Below are 6,000 nucleotides of genomic sequence, written 5' to 3' on the forward strand. Positions count from 1 at the left end.
GGTGGAGTTCCTTTTTGTGTTGCTGTAATTGTGTCATTTCTCGATGAGAAAGATTAGGCAACATTTAGTCACTTCTAGCCATGATGCTCAATTTATTTACGAATGTACCCTAGTTACTAGGGACCGTTTACGTTGGAGAACAAGATCTATTGTATGCCTGTGTATTTGGGGAAGTCAAATCTGAAATAATGATGAAATTGCGTGTATCCAAAGTTAAAACTCGTGATTTGTCGCCCTCTGGTGTGTAAAAGATGCAAAAGCTTACAGCACCTGGTATTCCCAGGCGGTCTCCCATCCAAGTACTGACCAGGCCCGAGCCTGCTTAGCTTCCGAGATCGGGCGTATTCAGGCTAGTATGGCCGTAAGCCAGGGAAGCTGTCCCTGACGCTCTACTTAAAGGGAAGGCAATATCCGTTTCTGCCGCTCATACTTGCAGTTGAACTGTCTCTCTACTCTAAAGCCCGGGACACACCAGCGCGCTGCAGCCAGTCCCTTCTTACATGCCACGTTGTGGCAACATTGTGGCAACGTTGTGCGTTAGCTGGGGTGCCACACCAGACCGGAACTATATATTACAAAACGAACACATTGTCTTGATAAAACAGCTGTAATTGCGTGCCTGACACGCCAGTCAAGCGCAATCTTGAGAAGGTGTGCATTTCAGTAAGGATTTCAATTGACATGCAGTATGAAACTGAAAGGAGGTTGCATCACTATGATGCATAACATTGCATGTATTGTATTTTCAAGTGTGTGCATTCATCCTGTTGTCATTTTGTTTTGAAAGCAGAAGAATCATTCAACAGGTTGCTGAGACAAATGTAAACCAGTAAAACATATGAAGAGAAACATACCTTGAATATAAGTTCAGTTGTTTAAACATTTGACAAACTATGGTGAGGGGGTAAGAAAACACACAAATCCAGCAGCTCCTGTATTTCAATACACCAGAACCCAATATTATTGGCGAGTCGGGTAGTCCATCATCACAGTTCGAGGGCAGGCATCATTTCAGTAATTTCATCCCGTTGCATTCACATCCGTGCCTTGAATGAGATTGAATGTGATCTTTGCTCTCAAGTATGTTCCCAAGTTTTACACTTTCGTGCTTTGCATGAATGGGAATGGAACCGTGTGTGTTGAATGAGGCTCCTTGTGAGCACTGAACTTTGTCCGGTGGAGTTCCTTTTTGTGTTGCTGTAATTGTGTCATTTCTCGATGAGAAAGATTAGGCAACATTTAGTCACTTCTAGCCATGATGCTCAATTTATTTACGAATGTACCCTAGTTACTAGGGACCGTTTACGTTGGAGAACAAGATCTATTGTATGCCTGTGTATTTGGGGAAGTCAAATCTGAAATAATGATGAAATTGCGTGTATCCAAAGTTAAAACTCGTGATTTGTCGCCCTCTGGTGTGTAAAAGATGCAAAAGCTTACAGCACCTGGTATTCCCAGGCGGTCTCCCATCCAAGTACTGACCAGGCCCGAGCCTGCTTAGCTTCCGAGATCGGACGAAATCGGGCGTATTCAGGCTAGTATGGCCGTAAGCCAGGGAAGCTGTCCCTGACGCTCTACTTAAAGGGAAGGCAATATCCGTTTCTGCCGCTCATACTTGCAGTTGAACTGTCTCTCTACTCTAAAGTCCGGGACACACCAGCGCGCCGCAGACAGTCCCTGCTAACACGAAACGTTGTGGCAACGTTGTGCGTTAGCTGGGGTGCCACACCAGACCGGAACTATATTTTACAAAACGAACACATTGTCTTGATAATACAGCTGTAATTGAGTGCCTGACATGCCAGTCAAGCGCAATCTTGAGAAGGTGTGCATTTCAGTAAGGATTTCAATTGACATGCAGTATGAAACTGAAAGGAGGTTGCATCACTATGATGCATAACATTGCATGTATTGTATTTTCAAGTGTGTGCATTCATCCTGTTGTCATTTTGTTTTGAAAGCAGAAGAATCATTCAACAGGTTGCTGAGACAAATGTAAACCAGTAAAACATATGAAGAGAAACAAACCTTGAATATAAGTTCAGTTGTTTAAACATTTGACAAACTATGGTGAGGGGGTAAGAAAACACACAAATCCAGCAGCTCCTGTATTTCAATACACCAGAACCCAATATTATTGGCGAGTCGGGTAGTCCATCATCACAGTTCGAGGGCAGGCATCATTTCAGTAATTTCATCCCGTTGCATTCACATCCGTGCCTTGAATGAGATTGAATGTGATCTTTGCTCTCAAGTATGTTCCCAAGTTTTACACTTTCGTGCTTTGCATGAATGGGAATGGAACCGTGTGTGTTGAATGAGGCTCCTTGTGAGCACTGAACTTTGTCCGGTGGAGTTCCTTTTTGTGTTGCTGTAATTGTGTCATTTCTCGATGAGAAAGATTAGGCAACATTTAGTCACTTCTAGCCATGATGCTCAATTTATTTACAAATGTACACTAGTTACTAGGGACCGTTTACGTTGGAGAACAAGATCTATTGTATGCCTGTGTATTTGGGGAAGTCAAATCTGAAATAATGATGAAATTGCGTATATCCAAAGTTAAAACTCGTGATTTGTCGCCCTTTGGTGTGTAAAAGATGCAAAAGCTTACAGCACCTGGTATTCCCAGGCTGTCTCCCATCCAAGTACTGACCAGGCACGAGCCTGCTTAGCTTCCGAGATCGGGCGTATTCAGGCTAGTATGGCCGTAAGCCAGGAAGGCTGTCCCTGACGCTCTACTTAAAGGGACGGCAATATCCGTTTCTGCCGCTCATACTTGCAGTTGAACTGTCTCTCTACTCTAAAGCCCGGGACACACCAGCGCGCTGCAGCCAGTCCCTGCTTACATGCCACATTGTGGCAACATTGTGGCAACGTTGTGCGTTAGCTGGGGTGCCACACCAGACCGGAACTATATATTACAAAACGAACACATTGTCTTGATAAAACAGCTGTAATTGCGTGCCTGACACGCCAGTCAAGCGCAATCTTGAGAAGGTGTGCATTTCAGTAAGGATTTCAATTGACATGCAGTATGAAACTGAAAGGAGGTTGCATCACTATGATGCATAACATTGCATGTATTGTATTTTCAAGTGTGTGCATTCATCCTGTTGTCATTTTGTTTTGAAAGCAGAAGAATCATTCAACAGGTTGCTGAGACAAATGTAAACCAGTAAAACATATGAAGAGAAACATACCTTGAATATAAGTTCAGTTGTTTAAACATTTGACAAACTATGGTGAGGGGGTAAGAAAACACACAAATCCAGCAGCTCCTGTATTTCAATACACCAGAACCCAATATTATTGGCGAGTCGGGTAGTCCATCATCACAGTTCGAGGGCAGGCATCATTTCAGTAATTTCATCCCGTTGCATTCACATCCGTGCCTTGAATGAGATTGAATGTGATCTTTGCTCTCAAGTATGTTCCCAAGTTTTACACTTTCGTGCTTTGCATGAATGGGAATGGAACCGTGTGTGTTGAATGAGGCTCCTTGTGAGCACTGAACTTTGTCCGGTGGAGTTCCTTTTTGTGTTGCTGTAATTGTGTCATTTCTCGATGAGAAAGATTAGGCAACATTTAGTCACTTCTAGCCATGATGCTCAATTTATTTACGAATGTACCCTAGTTACTAGGGACCGTTTATGTTGGAGAACAAGATCTATTGTATGCCTGTGTATTTGGGGAAGTCAAATCTGAAATAATGATGAAATTGCGTGTATCCAAAGTTAAAACTCGTGATTTGTCGCCCTCTGGTGTGTAAAAGATGCAAAAGCTTACAGCACCAGGTATTCCCAGGCGGTCTCCCATCCAAGTACTGACCAGGCCCGAGCCTGCTTAGCTTCCGAGATCGGACGAGATCGGGCGTATTCAGGCTAGTATGGCCGTAAGCCAGTGAGGCTGTCCCTGACGCTCTACTTAAAGGGAAGGCAATATCCGTTTCTGCCGTTCATACTTACAGTTGAACTGTCTCTCTACTCTAAAGCCCGGGACACACCAGCGCGCCGCAGACAGTCCCTGCTAACACGCCACGTTGTGGCAACATTGTGGCAACGTTGTGCGTTAGCTGGGGTGCCACACCAGACCGGAACTATATTTTACAAAACGAACACATTGTCTTGATAATACAGCTGTAATTGAGTTCCTGACACGCCAGTAAAGCGCAATCTTGAGAAGGTGTGCATTTTAGTAAGGATTTCAATTGACATGCAGTATGAAACTGAAAGGAGGTTGCTTCACTATGATGCAAAACATTGCATGTATTGTATTTTCAAGTGTGTGCATTCATCCTGTTGTCATTTTGTTTTGAAAGCAGAAGAATCATTCAACAGGTTGCTGAGACAAATGTAAACCAGTAAAACATATGAAGAGAAACAAACCTTGAATATAAGTTCAGTTGTTTAAACATTTGACAAACTATGGTGAGGGGGTAAGAAAACACACAAATCCAGCAGCTCCTGTATTTCAATACACCAGAACCCAATATTATTGGCGAGTCGGGTAGTCCATCATCACAGTTCGAGGGCAGGCATCATTTCAGTAATTTCATCCCGTTGCATTCACATCCGTGCCTTGAATGAGATTGAATGTGATCTTTGCTCTCAAGTATGTTCCCAAGTTTTACACTTTCGTGCTTTGCATGAATGGGAATGGAACCGTGTGTGTTGAATGAGGCTCCTTGTGAGCACTGAACTTTGTCCGGTGGAGTTCCTTTTTGTGTTGCTGTAATTGTGTCATTTCTCGATGAGAAAGATTAGGCAACATTTAGTCACTTCTAGCCATGATGCTCAATTTATTTACGAATGTACCCTAGTTACTAGGGACCGTTTACGTTGGAGAACAAGATCTATTGTATGCCTGTGTATTTGGGGAAGTCAAATCTGAAATAATGATGAAATTGCGTGTATCCAAAGTTAAAACTCGTGATTTGTCGCCCTCTGGTGTGTAAAAGATGGAAAAGCTTACAGCACCTGGTATTCCCAGGCAGTCTCCCATCCAAGTACTGACCAGGCCGGAGCCTGCTTAGCTTCCGAGATCGGACGAGATCGGGCGTATTCAGGCTAGTATGGCCGTAAGCCGGGCAGGCTGTCCCTGATGCTCTACATAAAGGGAAGGCAATATCCGTTTCTGCCGCTCATACTTGCAGTTGAACTGTCTCTCTACTCTAAAGTCCGGGACACACCAGCGCGCCGCAGACAGTCCCTGCTAACACGAAACGTTGTGGCAACGTTGTGCGTTAGCTGGGGTGCCACACCAGACCGGAACTATATATTACAAAACGAACACATTCTCTTGATAAAACAGCTGTAATTGAGTGCCTGACACGCCAGTCAAGCGCAATCTTGAGAAGGTGTGCATTTCAGTAAGGATTTCAATTGACATGCAGTATGAAACTGAAAGGAGGTTGCATCACTATGATGCATAACATTGCATGTATTGTATTTTCAAGTGTGTGCATTCATCCTGTTGTCATTTTGCTTTGAAAGCAGAAGAATCATTCAACAGGTTGCTGAGACAAATGTAAACCAGTAAAACATATGAAGAGAAACAAACCTTGAATATAAGTTCAGTTGTTTAAACATTTGACAAACTATGGTGAGGGGGTAAGAAAACACACAAATCCAGCAGCTCCTGTATTTCAATACACCAGAACCCAATATTATTGGCGAGTCGGGTAGTCCATCATCACAGTTCGAGGGCAGGCATCATTTCAGTAATTTCATCCCGTTGCATTCACATCCGTGCCTTGAATGAGATTGAATGTGATCTTTGCTCTCAAGTATGTTCCCAAGTTTTACACTTTCGTGCTTTGCATGAATGGGAATGGAACCGTGTGTGTTGAATGAGGCTCCTTGTGAGCACTGAACTTTGTCCGGTGGAGTTCCTTTTTGTGTTGCTGTAATTGTGTCATTTCTCGATGAGAAAGATTAGGCAACATTTAGTCACTTCTAGCCATGATGCTCAATTTATTTACGAATGTACCCTAGTTAC

General features: G+C 43.4%; 3 non-coding genes and 2 pseudogenes across 3 annotated transcripts; all 5 read right to left on the reverse strand.

The window, feature by feature from the left end:
* Nucleotides 1-258: 258 nt before the first annotated feature.
* LOC136736864 (uncharacterized) lies at nucleotides 259-367 on the reverse strand (annotated as a pseudogene).
* Nucleotides 368-1,433: 1,066 nt separating this feature from the next.
* LOC136737233 (5S ribosomal RNA) lies at nucleotides 1,434-1,552 on the reverse strand. The gene has a single exon (XR_010812199.1). It is a non-coding gene; the product is annotated as a 5S ribosomal RNA (ribosomal RNA).
* Nucleotides 1,553-2,607: 1,055 nt separating this feature from the next.
* On the reverse strand, nucleotides 2,608-2,716 carry LOC136736936 (uncharacterized; annotated as a pseudogene).
* A 1,066-nt stretch (nucleotides 2,717-3,782) lies between these two features.
* LOC136737082 (5S ribosomal RNA) lies at nucleotides 3,783-3,901 on the reverse strand. Its single transcript, XR_010812055.1, has one exon. It is a non-coding gene; the product is annotated as a 5S ribosomal RNA (ribosomal RNA).
* Nucleotides 3,902-4,967: 1,066 nt separating this feature from the next.
* On the reverse strand, nucleotides 4,968-5,086 carry LOC136736656 (5S ribosomal RNA). The gene has a single exon (XR_010811716.1). It is a non-coding gene; the product is annotated as a 5S ribosomal RNA (ribosomal RNA).
* Between the last annotated feature and the right edge of the window lie 914 nt (nucleotides 5,087-6,000).

This window comes from Amia ocellicauda, unplaced genomic scaffold (genome assembly GCF_036373705.1).
Source record: "Amia ocellicauda isolate fAmiCal2 unplaced genomic scaffold, fAmiCal2.hap1 HAP1_SCAFFOLD_47, whole genome shotgun sequence".
NCBI classification, from domain to species: Eukaryota; Metazoa; Chordata; class Actinopteri; order Amiiformes; family Amiidae; genus Amia; species Amia ocellicauda.